General features: G+C 39.6%; 1 long non-coding RNA gene across 1 annotated transcript; it reads left to right on the forward strand.

Moving 5' to 3' along the window:
• Positions 1-858: 858 nt before the first annotated feature.
• LOC147603193 (uncharacterized) lies at positions 859-1,910 on the forward strand. Its single transcript, XR_015265619.1, has 3 exons — positions 859-1,354; positions 1,438-1,521; positions 1,614-1,910. It is a non-coding gene; the product is annotated as an uncharacterized LOC147603193 (long non-coding RNA).
• Positions 1,911-16,695: the final 14,785 nt, after the last annotated feature.

Consider the following 16,695-nt stretch of genomic DNA (forward strand, 5'->3'; position numbering starts at 1 on the left):
CTTTCTCTTTCTTGAAACTTCACTTTGTTATCTTGTTTACATTACTTTGCTGTGGTTACAGATTCACAAGGTATCCATGGTGAATAAAAACTATGGTCGTTCTTGTGGAAGATGCTCTGTGGATGATAATGCTATGAAGGCAGAATTATACCACACATCCTTACCCCGTCGACCTGCTTCTTCTATTTCTTCGTTAGAGAATTCAAGTACAGTCAAAACGGAAGGAACTTGGGAAAGGTTTACTGTTTCGAAAGGAGCATGGGTGCTCATGCAACCTAGTAAAAGAAAGAGACCCCAGACAAAAAATATTTTCTTGGCATCATGGAAGGGAAGAGTACGAGATTTTAAAATCACCAGAGGAAAGATATCGGTGAAAGAAGTTTTGATTCAGCATGTGTACATGCATAAAGAACTTGTCTTGCGAGACTATCCAAATGATCTTCCGCAACACAGGCCTAATTGTATATTTTTCTATTGTGGTTTTGTTCTTTATGAGGTGCATGGATTTTTAAGACAAAGCTTTCTTTCTTTGCTTATTGATATTCTTGTGTTATTTTATTTCAGATTTATACCCTTCATCGTATGAGACATGGCAAAACATCGATTGTATTCTGGGATTTATAGATGTTTTGCATGGATCGATAGGAGAACAACAATACGAAGGTCGATGTGCAACAGAGCTAGCTCAATCCGGTATATTTTTTACTGATCATTTTTATCAGTTGCTGGACAATGCAAACACACATGGTGTGTTAAGAAAACAAGACCTTCCAGCATGGAATTCAGTGGATTGGCCTCTCCCACATTTTAGTGTTACAGAGGCATATAGAGCCAAGCTTTCAAAGAAGTACAGAAAGCTCTTAGGCCCAATATTGCCACAAGGATAATAAAAATTTCTTTGTGCATGCCTCTCACAGTTTTTGTAGACTTGTTTAATACCTTTCCAGTGAAGGTTTCAAAAACAATGTTCATAGTTAAAGCAACAAGTCTGGCATGCATGCCACAATTTTTGGATAAAGGTTGGGATAAGAAGACATGTAGTTCAGTGTTTTGTGAGGTTGTCCAACCTTCTATGCAACTGAAGTACATGGTTGCATCACAAAATTTCATTTTTTCTTTTTATTATAAGCGCAGTCGAATGCTAGGTACAAAACTAGTCCCTATGGATCAAGATGAAGATTCTTTTGGTGTAGAAAATAAACTTCTTGATATTGATGATGTTGAGAATGGTGATGTGCTAGTCAATATCACATTAAGACAATGCTGCTCCCTAGCTCAATTGCGCAATGACATTCTATTTGAGACAGAAGGTTCTATTTCAAAGGACTTTTTATTTATCTACAACAATAAGAAGGTATACCATGTGACTTATCCTAGTCTCATTAAGCACTGCTATTAGTTTACTTTACCCTATTGTTTCATATTGCTTTTTTGCAGGTGCTCAAAAGAAGAGAGAGATCAATAAAATGCAAAGACATTGAAAATTTTAAAATTGAGATAACACAGACTCCATAAACAAAGGTATTATATTCAGAAATGTAAAATTCTGTACAGAAGTGTTTAATTACATATGTAGAACATATTCTTGACAACAATTTTCTATTTATCTACAGGTTGATCTAGAGGCTACTCTACATGGTCCAAGCTCACCGTATCATCTTTATTTGGAGAATCTACTTTCTGTTGCTCCATCTTGTCGTGTACAGTCTCTTGGTGCTGCTCCATTATCTCCTCTACTACCCTTGGAGCATCTGTTTGCTGTTGCTTCATCATTTCCTCAATAACATCAGCAGCAACAGGTCCTTGTTCTTGTGGCTTCTCCTCATCAGCACTAGGTCCTTGTTCTTGTGGCACCACATCTGCATCATCTGTGTCATCAAGGTGTATGACACCTTCTCGGACTTTAGAGCTCTCACCTAACTCGACAGTAGCTGGTACAATAGGTTTGGGGAAGGCATACTTCAAAAACTTCCAAATTATATCAGCTCTGAAACTATACACATAGCTCGAGTTGAAGCTATCTTCTCTCATCTGCAATGAGATATGATGATTTAGAACACTTTGTACCAATATCAAATTTTTTGAAGCTAAATGAAAATTATTTTTTCTTACAAGCTCTGGCTGTCCTATCTCAAAATAGCTTGAAAGTATATATTTGGCACTAATCAGCACTCTCCAGCCACAGCTACTTGAATCATCTTGTTGTGGTGTCTGGATAGTTGGAAAGATATGTTAGAAACTGTTAATGTCTGAACAAAATAAAATTATTCAATAAGTTCAAAGGCATAGCATAAAATAGACATCAGTAGAGGGAGCAACTTTCTACCTCTAAATCTATTGGCTCTATTGAATCCAAAAGATTGACATTAGGAGGACACTGATCCAATGCATCTAGAAGTCTTCTAATACAACTGCAATACATATAATTCAGTTAGTGTGCATTAAATCCAAATAATGAAGTTTAAAGTTAAAAATAGCACACAGACCACTTACAATTTAACCTCTCTGTGTGTGTTTCTAAGAGAGTTGAATAAAAAGCATTGCTTCTGCTGGATGTCAATAGAAGCAAAGCTCCAGTGGTCACTGCATAAGGAAAAAAGCATTAAGAAATCAAAGGCTACAAGAGTACTCAATCTTGAAGGAAAATCCCAAAAGAAGCAGCCACACACATACTTGTTATGGTATGGAAGTAGCAAAATATCAACATGATCAAAATCACAGTGTCTGAACCAATTGGAAATATCCATGGGAGTTTCCTTTGGATCTCTTAACTTGAAGGAAATTGCAGGATCAATAATATAAACTGTATGCTGTATTGCATGGTTCAGCCAGCTTCTCATCATGCTACATTGGACAAAACAATAATTAAGGTAAGGTGTAAGGGAGGAGGTACAATAAGGATTGTTTTGCAAACAAATGTAAAATAAAAGACACTTACTAGAGCATTGCAAGAATGATAGTATCTGAGCAATACTCATTCTTATGAGCCAATGCTGCCAAGCATGCTCTTGTCAAGTCAAAATTATTCTCTGAAAAATCATCTTCAATATGGACAACTATGTTAGGGCCCAGCTCCTGCAACCTTCTCTGTATCTGTAGCTCCATCTGTACAGTCTCCACATTTATAGCAGACTTGGATTCCTCTATTTGCTGCTTCAGTGACTCCTCATAAGCAGCTTTCCCTCTGGTGCTCATTGAGTGGGTCACTTCAACAACCTTCACCTTGTCTGCCTTCAATTTCCTTGTAGGTGGAATTAATAATATGTCTCTCATTTTAATGTCCTGCCATTCCACAGGATGGACCAGCTTGTCATACCTCCACCTCACTCTGGACAATGTGTTGAAGTCCTTGGCCATCAGAGTTACCCTGTGAGCATGGGCTGCTACAAGCATTGCATCTTCAAAGTAATTCTCCAGGTAATCCTCTGCCATTTCCTGTAAGGAAAGAATGGCAGTCCTGTTCCACCTGAAACCAAGGTGCCAGCTATCACAAATTTCTCTCACTAGCCTCTGAAAAGGTGCCTTGGGGATTGCAAAGCCTATAGCTTTTTGCTGTTTCCTGATCTCCTTTAGCACACCAGTAGAATGCTTTAACCTCTTGGACTTTTGCTGTAGCATGCTCATTGGCTTCCCCTTCCTGCCATGTGCAACTCTTCCTTTTGTAGGCACACTAGATTCCTTGACATCAGCCCCAGCTGCTGCTGCTGCAAGCCCTGGCCCCTTGCCAGACCTCCTTGCAATTGCCTTGGTTCTTGCCATCACTCTGAAAAGGTCCATACAAAGTAATAGTAAAAGATTAGAAACATGGAGAACATAGAATGATTAAAGAAGGTGATGACAACTTGGATGAAGCAAAATTGAACATTTTGCAACAAAAGGCGATTATGAAGATTTGAAATTTGTAACAGCTCAAAATCGCGTTTTTCTGCAAATGCTTGAAACAACATGCTTTTGCATTCATATGATGAATTCTCTATCTTTCCAACTATAAACAATATGTATTGTGTTTATAGAAGAACTATGCAGGCTTGAAATGGGTGGATGAAGAAGCATTTAAAATTTGCAACAAAATGCGATTTGAACTATTTTGAGATTTCTAAAAGCCTCTCCTCGCGTTTTGCTGCAAATTCTAGAGACAACATACTTCAGCATGCCTTTAGTCATTTCAGTGTGTATGCAGCTTGGTGCAACATGGATTGAGCCTATGGACATCAAGAAGTGATCAAACTCTCATTCAACAGGGCCAAATAAAAGGTCTTCCTACTTCTACATGCAGTGGAGAAAATCTAAAAAATGCATATAATATTTATCATAATATGTAACCTACATCACATCAATCAATTCCTTACCCTAATATACTATTAAACAAGAAGAAGAGGAAAAAGATTTTCTTACTAACCTGGAAGCTATCTGCAAGTGTTCTGTGCTGATGATGAGTATCCTGTGCTGGGTATGAACCTCTGCTTCTGCTGGTCTGGATGCTGATGGTGTGGAGTAGGGAGGTAGAGATGCAAGAGAACTGAGTTAGGAGAGTAGATTATTACAAAATACAAATAATGGAGTTATTAATACCACACGTGTGAGATATTGTCGTTTTTAAACACGTGTGGGTCCCACCAAATCTTTTGGGATTTGAAATTTGTGGGTCACTTTTTGCCTTGGAAATTGTGCCAATCATGATTTCATAATTAGATCCATTAACACTTTTCCCTCCCCGTATTCCATCCCTGCCAGCACCCTCCCATCATCCTCTTCTCTCCCACTTTGACCACTTTCTACCCAACACACTCCATCCACTATGCAACCTATCTGAAGACTACTACCATTACCAGATCTCCAGGTCACCAGTGCTACAGCTCAGTTTTGGAAGAGAGGAGGACAATCTCCAGGGCTATTCCATCAGTATGGAAGAGGAAAAGAAAGGTCAGAGATCTATACCATTTCCAATGTTTTCTGACATATATTTCTTCCATCTGTAGAATTCTTAAATCTCAGTGCCTAGAAATCTGGTAGATCACCCTAGGATTTGATTAGAGATGGATATGAGTAGGATTTAGAATTTTGCAACAAAATGCGATTAGAGAGGTTTATGTGATGAAGAGTTTTGTTTGGTGATATCCTATACATTATCTGATTGCATAGGTGAGCATATAGAATTCATGTTATATAAATTTTGTTTCAGGCAAAAGCAAGAGACTAGAGCAGAAAGGTGAATCTTCCCTTTCAAAACAAAGGGAACCAGAAGAGGACAAATCTCCAGATTTGCTCCTATTTGACTTTCTTCACAAGTGCAAGGCTCAAAGGAACTTCCACATATACCACAGTATTTTCAACAGGGAGTTCACTATGAGCTCTCTTTTGGACCATCACAGAGATTTCCTTTCAGACCATTGGGATACCTTCAAACAACTGACAGAGGCAGGAAGGATTGTGGAAGGTGAAAAGGTTTTTGTGCATTTAAATCATATTGTCTCCATTGACAAGCTGAGGTACCATGTGAATAGAAGGTTTGACAGCCTGCCTGAGGAATATAAATTCAGTTGTAACTTGCACACCAGAAAGTGTAGAGTGCTTGAGGAAAACATGGCATTCCTTATGTACATTGTCTTTCAACAGCAATCTCTAGAAGAGCAAGGGCAGGAGACTGAAGAAGAAGATATATCTGTAGCAGAGGTAAAAGAGGATATTCCTATGGCAACAGATATAGCAGAGCAGGAAGAAGATATCAACCTCGAGGATGAGGGGCTGCAAGTGGCTGCTCTTGACCTTGTTCAACTAAGGACTGAGACTCTTAGGGCAGCACAACCAGTTGAAGACTTTGATGTTCAGAGCAGCAACTATGCAGTGCCCATGCTTCCAGGTGTCTTGATTGGTGGTAAAGATTATGTTTTCCTCCATGATATAGAGTGTATGTTCAATTTGAGGGAGGACTATGCCATTTCCCTTATTGCTCAGGCTTCAAGGCTTGACAAGGAGGTTGGCATAGAGGATGACCATTCACTGCTAGCTTTGGAAACAACCTTTGATCCTGCAGAGGCCCTTACTATTTGTTTCAAAGAGGCTGAAAGTTTCCAAGAGCCAGATGAAGCTGCCTTCCAGCTCACCCAGGAAGCTATGAATCTCTCATCACTTCATAAGGAAAAACTTAAAGAAGAGGCTGGACTGGAGGGGAGAGGAATAAATCTTTGGAAAGATGAACTTCTTGTTGCTGATGAAAATGAGAGGGTATGATATTATTACTTCAAATCAAATACTTTATGTTGTGTTTAAATGTTTTGTAGTTATGTATCATTGTCTCACTATAATCTTTTGATACATGGCAGCTACAAATTGAGGATGACACATTCCTCCAGAGATCAAGTGGAAGCAGGCCAGCTGGGTTTGGCAAAATGTCAAGCCTAGCTCATTATATTCATGATCTAGGTAGTGCAAAGATCTTGATTTACCATAGGCAGTTGAGCAACAATGGAGAAGCCATTGTTTACTTCTTTAAATGTTTGTCTAGGGTATTAGGTGGACATGATCTTCCATGGCAAAAGGAGAAGATCATTTTAATAGAGAGGTTGTCCGCCATAGATATATTTGGGGATTATGTGAATAAGCAGGCCTCTAGGGCCTCTTTCTTTTTGTCTTACACTTCTTATGCATTAGCATGTGGTGTTAAGGAGCCCAAATGTCTAGAGGGCTATGGAAAACACAAGCTCATAAGGTTTCGAGATCCACCCATGATTGCATCAGGCCACACAATCCAAGAAGAAGAACACGTGGAGATAGCTGAAGACAAGGATACCCCTCTCAGACAAGCAACAGAGGCAAGCATTGATAAACAGAAAGTCGACATCAAGCCAATAAGGAAGAAAAAGAGTCCAATCAAGTTCAAAAAGAGAGTTCCGACTCGCAAGCCTTGGGAGTAATAGGATTTAATCATCAAATATAGCACAAACATTATGTTGAAGTTGAACTGATTTGTACAAAGTCTTTGATCCTCATCAGTTCCTTGTTCGTACGGACGATCAGTACCCTTTTGCATTTGTCCCATCATTGTACGACACTTCAGTACTCTTCCCACACTCAAAAGCTTCTAAAAGTGTTTGACACTCAGTATTTTATTGGTAAGGATCAACAGTATGTCTAGCATAATTAAGTAGTATTGATTGAATTTTTTGTGTGTTAATATATGGATGTATTGATGCTTGTTAATATAGATCACATGTTTCACAAAAGACTTACTTTTGATGGAGTCTCAAAACATATAGGCATTACACCAAGAGTCACTTGTTCCACAGAATAAAAATCTATTGATTGAGTTTGAAAACATGTGGACATAACACCAATAAGTTACAAACTGCTATTCATGTTTACTTGTCCATTTATGGTTTCTAAATATCTTCGAATCCCTCCACTGTCTATGTCTCTCTGCTGCCATTGAATTGTCCAAAGTTTGTCTTCGTCTTTGCTTTTGGGCTAGAATAAAAGCAAGCTTGACTTTGGAGCTAGCAACTTTTCTTTTAGCATGCAGCCTTTGTAGAATGCCTCGGTAAAACCATTGGAAGACTTCCTTCAGACTATTTGCCTTTTGACTCCCTCCATAGTGTTGTGTGTGTCTGAAAAATGCATTACGTGCCATGTAGTGAGACTTCTCCATGCCTTGGGTAGACCAAATTGCTGGGCATCCATACTTTTTGACAAAATAGGGAAGGTGGTTGTAGATGATATGCTGTTTTCACAAAGACATAAGAATGCATAGTAAGTTATAAAAGAAAAGAGGATCACACTTAAGTAAAAGAAGAAGACATCACTTTACCATGTAGTGAGTTATATTGCAGGCTGTCCATGCGTCTTTCATTGACTTCCCAAAATGTTTTATTGCCTCTTCAAAGTTCTTGTAATCACTCTTTGTCCATGTTACATTGTCACAGAACATGAAGAGTTGATCAAGAGACCTCCACACCTCTGCCTTCACATTTCGTGCTTCCCCATCTGCCTCATGATCTTTCACGGCATTATGGACTTGCTTCCACAATCCATAACTAATCCTTGAAAGTGTTTTACTTTGCCTTACTTGCTTACTATTGTGTTTGGGTCGAGACAAGAATCTTCTTGCCTTAACACCACCAATAGAGGGCTTGATTGGTACCTCCTTGCCATTGCTAGACTTTTTAAAATCCTTTGTGATATGAACATCACCTCCATGCAGACCTATATCGGATAACACTTTTTCCAATGCATGAAGAGCATCCTTTCTATTTCTTTCGGGATGGAGTTTCCAAGCAAATCCAATATACAAAAATACCAATTTCTCAATAATTCGACATAGAGCATGCAATGTGCATATGTGAACATTACATAGTGGAATGTCAAGAATGGCCTTGAAGTCAGGGTCAACTTTATCTCTATTAGGTGCTCTCTTCCACCATTTAGAATCCATTACTTGCGCTAATTCTTTGCAGTAAAGACAAGGAGACTTTGAGTTACCTCCTTTACTAACGTTATACATGCACTTAAGTGTTTTAAGATCCCCCGCCATGTGCCACTCTACTTGAAAATCACCTTTTCCTGCAACATGGAGATTCTCTCCTTGCACCTGTCTTTTAATTATTCTTGGTATTTCCGTGTGGTGAAACACCCGATCTAGTGTTTCATGGTCTTCTGTCTTTACCTGTGATTATACAAAACAAAAGTCTTACTATAAAAGATTTGAAAACATTGACTAAAATCAAGTACGAAATAAAAAATGATCATACCTGGAATGAGCCCAACCACCATATGTGTTTCTCCGACTGCACACTAAAATACTTCGAACTCGCTTCATTCAATGATGTATCAAGTGCTCCATTCATCAATGTGATAGTAATCCTTTCCATTTTCTTTTCCTTTACAACCTCACACTCATCCAGTTTGATAACAAATTTCAAAATGCCTTTGCACTCTTCAAATGTTATTCCATAAAACTCGACCATTCTTCTTTGAAGTTGTTGTAGATCTACAAATATATTGTTCCAAGGGTCATACACAGTGGTTCCTTTAGCACCATGAAATATATCTTCAATATGGATATATGGTCCAATAAACTCATCTATACTTTCATTCAAATGACCTCTTATCTTCCACACTGTTGCTGGATTTGGCAGTAAAACTCGTTTAATCCTTTGATCTCTCAAAGTTGAGGATATCGCATGGAAAATCGAACTATATCCCTTCTTGCTAACTCCACTAACATCAAGAGCCTCTTGGATTGTAGTACCATCAACTTGATTATTGGATATAAAGTCCTCTACAACATTGCGTTTGATTGTTTTGTATTTTTTTTCTTCAATCAAACCTTTTGCTACACCACAAGAAAGCAATCCTTTCATTTGTTTAACTGGAAGAAGGTTGGGATCCATATTTTCTTTTGCAGGCTCCAATAATTTCCTATAGTAACAATATAGTAACAACACAATATGCCTATATTATTCAACACTTCCAATCCTGTTTTGCATTAATGGACAAAATACATATAGTCATTTGAGAGCATTTTTGAGTTTAAAAAATAAAAAATTGCAAACTAACCTTGCTTCCTGAATTCTTCGCTTGCATCCACCAGTCCCAGCCTTCAAATTTGCAATGTTTTTAATCTTCCTACTTCGTTGTCTGTCTCCAAGCATGGTTCTCTTCCTTCTTGATCTTGTTAAATCTTTTTTACTCTTTGAATGCTCCTCAATTTCATTCTGCAACACTGCTACTCCAATTTTGCACGAATAGCTATCTCTTGAATCCTGGCTCCCTTTTCTTGTAGGTACATTGTTTTATATGTTTCTGCAAATGCAGACTGTGCTGAAATATAACCAAGAAGTCCATTTTGTCCATCGCCCGCAAACCTCAATAGTGTGGTTGGATTGACAAATGGAGGTGTAGAGTTTTGTACTAGACATTTTGGATATATACTTCCATCACACCATAAGTCAATATGTTGGAGCCCTTCTCTTCTCATATTTTCCCGTTGTTGAGCATTTAGCACCGTATCCTTTCGTCTTTTTTGTGCTGGAGCATATTGTTCTTCCAAGTCGATGTGAAGATGATATAATCGCTTCTTCTGAGATTGTACTTCACTAGTATCGGCCATTTTTGTGCTTCTGAGGTTGCAAAGTTGGCTTGTCAATCTCATAGTCTTTTTGTAACATGAATTGTGGAAGTGTGGCGGTATCCATACAATCATTAAGTTCAGTGATGGATTCTTTATGAGAGGCCTGCACACGTCGTCAAAAGAGATGCGAAATCTTCGAGAAACAAAAAAAATTAAGGAGATATTTAATGCAAAATCGTGTTAGTTAGACAAAAGATTATCTTATTCTTTTCTGAACTGACAGTTCAGTGGTCCTTACTGACAGTTCTGAGCCACCTTTCCATATTTTATTATTTTTGAGATCTTTTAGGAGAGAAATAAATTAAAAAATAGTGAATTTCTTACAGGGCCCCAAAATGAGCTCCGTTTTTCCCTAATGTATGTATGGGAGGCCGAGTTGGCTCCCCTACCCTCCGATTGTCATAGTGAGAGAAACGTTGTTGTGGTGTGATCTCTGGTCGCACTTTTGGTGTAGGATAATATCTTGGTGCTAGAGTTGGGCTACTTGCACTGGTCCACTTTGATGTTGAGGGTCCCTCTAGTGAAATCTCGTAGGGGAGGAGCAACAGTTTCTCCAAGAAAGGATGTCTCTCCTGGTTTAGCTGTATTAGTTGAGAACACTTCCATGAATAATGGTTGTCCTCTCCACGTGAGCTCACGAATCTCCTTCCAATCTAAGGTTCGGTATTCATTGGCCCATTTATCAACGATTTGGTTCTTGTATCCTGCAAGCTTCTCGACTACCACCAGAAGTGCTAGAGGAAGATCTAGCTCTAGCAATCGCGTTGTGGCATAATATCCTTCTAAAGAGTCCTTATAGACCTCTTAAAGTGGGTCATCTTGAAAGACCTTTGTCACTGGAATTTGTCGTATAAACTCCCATTGGTTCTCAGGCAGAGATCTCAGCTAAACAAGAGCATACAAACACGCTCCTATCGTGCACACAAATTAGGAAGGGGGGAGACATGCAATGCCTACAAAGAGCAAAGAGAAGCACTCTGCACATCAGCAATGCATCAAGACAAACGCAAAACATCAACGAGAACTACAAGAGGTGTATTCAAATCATAATCTTTTGTTCTTTATGTGCTTTTCACTTTTGCATATATTGTTTGCATGTTCACACATAGTTGGCTGGTTTAAGTTTTAAATTAGTTGTTACTATGTGGTGAGTGATTTCTAGATTCTTAGAGGACTTAGTAGAAGGTATTTCTATTTGAAGATGGTGTAAGATATATGCCAACGGAGTATGCCAAGTTCTTATGCTCTCGAAGTATATTAGTTATCCCTAGTGGTAGCTACCTCTTAGGTATGGGCTAGGTGCTACGATTAATAAAAAATTTACGAAACACATGCCCTAAAAAATATATAGAAGTGACTTGAGACATGACGTGTCTACGGCCATGTGGAATGCTTGGTAGGACCTTGGGTTGTTTTAGCACCTTGGGGTCGATGCCTTGGTTTCCATGGGGTGAACACTGACATCTAAAAGATTAAGAAGAAAACCTACAAGGACTCTATCGCCTTGATAGATGCTGGTAGGACTCTTGGGTACATTATGGGCCCTCGAGACCAATGCCCTCATCTTCATGGGGTACTCCTTATGTCAAAAAGAAAGAAAAGGTTATGTCGCCTTTGAGATACTTAGCAGCCTTTAGATCCTCTTGGCGGAGGTCTCTTAGCCATTGCTTGGGTCTCATTGGGATGAAACCTTCCTCTTTATCAAGCTAAAAATAATAATTCTCTTTAATCTTCTGCTCTTTACACAAAAAAAAAAAAGAGAAAGAGAAGAAAAGAAAGAAAGAAAGAAACAAAGAAAGGTCCAATCACCATGGCTTATATTTAGGAGTAGGGTTACCACTCAGGAATAACTTAAACACTTGTAAGACATTGAGACTACGATCATAACCTGGGGTGTACAAGCACACTTGCCTTTGCATAGAAATATCTACCACTTAGTCTCACTTTGACTAGTCTTTACTCGCTTCTTTTAGCACTCTTTAAAACTCTAATCGGCCTTTCACTTGCATGCTCACGTGTAAGATAGTCATTGCTGTTTTTTTTCAATAAAAGACTTCACTTGTCTTCCATTGTTTTTTGCAGCTTTTGTTTCTACCACAACAGGGATGTGCGCGATTTAGGAAGGGGGGAATGTTCCACGGGAACACTCACGGGAACACGGATTATGGAAGGAGGCCGGAAGCAATTAATGCGAGAGAGCGGGATTGTAGCCATGGGAACATAAAGACGCACATAATTTTTCCATATTTTTGGGCCAAAGTGCAATGTAAATCATTTTAGGCCAATGTGGGTTCTAAATGAGAGTTCTAAGTGTATTAAGCAAGGCTCACTTATGGGGTTTTCCGCCCATGTGTGAAAGAGGTCTAGGGTTAGTGACATCTCTATAAAAGAGATGTTAGCTAAAGAAAGAGGACGTTTTTTTGGCCATTCTCATAAGCTATTGAGTGAAGCTCTTGAGCTCACAAGCTATGGCAACTCTCTAAACTCTCTCTGTTGTACTCTAATGAGCATCAAGCTCCAATGAGTATAGCTCCACTTCTTTCTCTTAATCTGTTTTAGCATCATTGAAGTAGATTAATCTATGATTAGTTGAATGCTTCTTTCTTTCTGTTGTGTATGCATGCTTGTAGTGTGTGTGTGTGTGTAGTCTCCATTGATGCAAGCTCTTGCCCACTTCATTGGCAATGAGTTATTCATGGATAGACTCTCTCTATGAGCTTGTGGGTTTGTGAATGTTACATTCTATGCTTGCTTGAGCTTGTGGGTTAGTAGATGCATGCTTATGGGTTTGCTGGCATTAGGGAAAGCTAAGATTTAATCAATGTTTAAATGGGATTAAGAGATTGCCATGCATTGCTTGTTCTCTTGATTGGTGTAGTGGGTTTAAGGGATTGAGAGATTGATTGAGGTGTTGAATGGTTGAATCGTCAAGTGGTGGTTCGTGTATGTGAGCTCTCCTGCAAGGGATAAGCCTTCATGCACTAATCGGGTCGAGTCCTTAGATTGACATTGTGTTTCTCAACACATTGGTTGATCTGTAGTACTCTATGAGCACTATATTGCACGGTAGAGAGAACGGCTCTACAATGGTCTATGTCCATAATGGAATCCATGTATAACCTATATCCCAAGATAGGTCAACGTCTCTAATCACTAGATCTAGGAAAATGCCCAAAACAAATACAAAGCTCTCTAGATCTATATGCACAATCATACCTCTCCTACAAGGTCTCACCTCTAGATCTATATGCACAATCATTCCTCTCCTACAAAGTCACACCTCTGTAAATTCATCACCATTCTCATGTGCAATGCCTGACTGCTCAAATATATGTACTGAACTCACACAAATGCTGTCAGGTGTAGGCTATGAGAGCTAGGAGTAGTGATAGAATCATAGATATCCCCACAAGTAGAAATCCTAGAAGAATAGCCTGAAGAATCTAACACAAGGAACTTAGGTCTATGCTCATAGGTGTCTCATGAATCCATATGTAGGATATCACTAATCAATTGCACACTATACTCTAGAATGAAGCCACTATCAGCTAGTGTATCTGCATGATCCATAGAAAGAAAGATAGGTGTAGAGGAGTCAATGCATGATAATATAGGCAAAGAGGAGTCAATGCTCGATGTAGAGGAATCAATGATCAATGTGCTCACTTCCATATCTTCCCTCAATATCATGCCCACATGATCTAACACACACACATCACTATCACATACATCATCATCATGTGCATATATGTCAGTGGCATCATGTGCACGTATATCACTATGATCATGTGCATGTGTGTGCAATACATAAATACAACCATGTGTGTGTGTACAATATGTCATCATGCTCATCATCCCCATCATAATACAATGAATGATTCGGTCTAATTAAATGAGAACCAATGAGACGATGGCTAGTTGATGTCATGTGTGAGTCATAGAAGCCCGTGTGTCAAACACCACTGTGATAGTGCGAAAGAGTGAGAAAAATAGAAGCATGGTATGATAAGTACCCACCATGAATGCTCCCAATGAATGATGGAGATCATCATCACCCATATAATAAACCAGAGTCTGATCACATATCATACCCATGAATGCTTCCCATGAATGATCATCAATAACATCATCACCCATATAATCATCCATAGTTGCATCATAAACATCATCATCATCCTCAATGGAATGATATGGATCAAACCCATACTTGCATGCCATGTGCCTAGGCCCATCCCCCATATGTATGTGCTCACTAATATCCCTTCAGTACATCTCCATCCTCATTGCCCCCCTGATCACAATGAGGAGTAGGTAGAGATGCTCTATGTAGAAGAGAAATCTTAATGAGGATGCCATGGATGGTGATGCGGTTGATTTTGATGTGTATAGCATGGGTAGATACGCTAATATTTTTAGAAGTTTCATAGGCATATGAGATACATTCATTTACAACAGTATGAGGTTGATTGTGAGGCCTACAACTTTTGTCATTTTGTGATTAACCATTAAGATTTGGTTTGATCATGTTTAGAGCTGCAAAAGTGTTCTTTGACTTCTTTATCCATTTCCTTAAATGTGGTCAATATTTGGAAGGGTGGTACCCCTTGAGGTACTCAAGTGTGCATGTGTGTGGTTAGTATTAGTGGGAGGGTATAGAATGAGGTATCACACTATGGGTGTGTGTGTGTGTAGCTAGGTGAAATTGTTAGGAGCTTATGACACTTTGGAGAAGAATTACTTAAACTGTAATTGTCACCATAAGAGAAATTGTAAAAATTTCGGTTTGCATATAAGTGGGCATGGTTGGCGCTATTCCACGGACATGACCTTCATAGATATAAAATTAAATATCAAGACTCGATTGAGATGCCAAGTCAGTAACACCTCTACAGATGTTGGCGTGCGAGGCTCATCCATGGCATTATCCATTGCCTCCTAATTGTTGGCGTGCGAGGCTCATCCATGGCATTACCCTTTGCCTCCTAATGTGGCAAATATTTGGAAGGTTGGTACCCCCTTGTGGTACTCGGGTGTGTGTGTCGATGTAGAAGTATGGTGAAATTCTCCGCATCCATAGCCTAGACGTAGGACCTTATATGGGGAAAAGAAAAACCTACTATAGAAGTTGTAGTAATGGCAGGGTTTCCAACTGAGACAGATATACTTGTTTCCATTCAGAAGCATTATACTCAAAAAAAAATAAACTACTAAATGCTTTTTTATTACAAGTATTCCTCTAAATAATAAAATAAAGATTTTTTTTTTCAATGTAGCACATATAATCACATGAATATTATATATTTTATAAAAAACCCTTAGATTATATCACATTCCATACATTATAGAATAGTTTTTGTAGTTTTTTGGGGGTGGATTATTACACATACATATTTAGTAGAGATAACACTTGAAGGAAATGGTCATGACATTGTTGATGTTACCCTATGAATGTGGCTTTGTGGTCTTTTAATGACACATTATCTGTATTCTTAGGAGCTAAAATATAGTGTGATAAAAAGATAAATATTTGTAGAACCTAATTTATTTGTGGAAAATTTGAATACAAAGTGTGTTTTTGAGGGAGCTTGGGAGGAAGGGAGCTTTTTCTGGCAGCACTTCTCTCTAAAAAATGTGAACATCCTCTCTCTAGTCCCGCCACCACTACCTCCTCCCATCTCCTCCAACTACCTCCACCTCCACCACCACCTCTCACAGCCCATGCCCACTTTCTCCCCTCTAACCCAACTGAGCTCCTCCCTTCTCTCTCTCTCTCTCTCCTTCCCACCCTCTTCCCTCTCTCCTTTTCTATCCTTATCCCATCCTCTTCCCTCTCTCCTTTTCTATCCTTATCCCACCCTCTTCCCTCTCTCTCCCTCTCCCACCCTCTTCCTTCTCTCTCTCTCTCTCCCTTATCCCTCTCTCTCCCTCTCCCACACTCGCTTCGCTCTCTCCTTCCTTGCCCTCTCCTTTTCCCACCCTCCCTATGTATAATTTGTCCTTCCCTCTCTCTCTCCCTCTTCCTCCCTCTCCCTCTCTCTCTCTCTCTCTCTCTCTCTCTCTCTCCTTGCTCTTCCAATTCTCTCTCCCTCTCCCTCTCCCTCTCCCTCTCCCACCCTCTCCCTCTCTTCTTCCTTTCCCTCTCCCACTCTCCCATGCTCCATCTTCCTCTCTCTCCTTATCTCTCTCTTCCTCTCTCTTCCTCTTCCCTCTCTCTCTCTCTCTCTCTCTCTCTCTCTCTCTCACTCTCTCTCTTCCTCTTCCTCTCTCACACTCTTCCCCCCCCATCTCTCTCTCTCCCCCTTGCTAGCCTCCAACCCTTCCTCTCCCTCTCACTATCTCTCCTTCTCTTTCTCCCCCCCTCTCCCCTTTCTCCCTCTCCCTCTCCCTCTCCCACCATGTTCTCTCTCTCCACTCTCTCACCCTCTTCCCTTCCTTTCCCTCTCCCTGTCAAGCCCTCCCTATGCATGATATCTTCTTCCCTCTCTCTCACTCATCTTTAACCCTTCCTCCCTCTCCCTCTCACTCTCTCTCATTCTCTTTCTCCCCCCCTTTCCCCTTTCTGCCTCTCC

Source organism: Cibotium barometz, chromosome 64 (assembly GCF_041138505.1).
Source record: "Cibotium barometz isolate CiBa-2024 chromosome 64, ASM4113850v1, whole genome shotgun sequence".
Classification (NCBI taxonomy): Eukaryota; Viridiplantae; Streptophyta; class Polypodiopsida; order Cyatheales; family Cibotiaceae; genus Cibotium; species Cibotium barometz.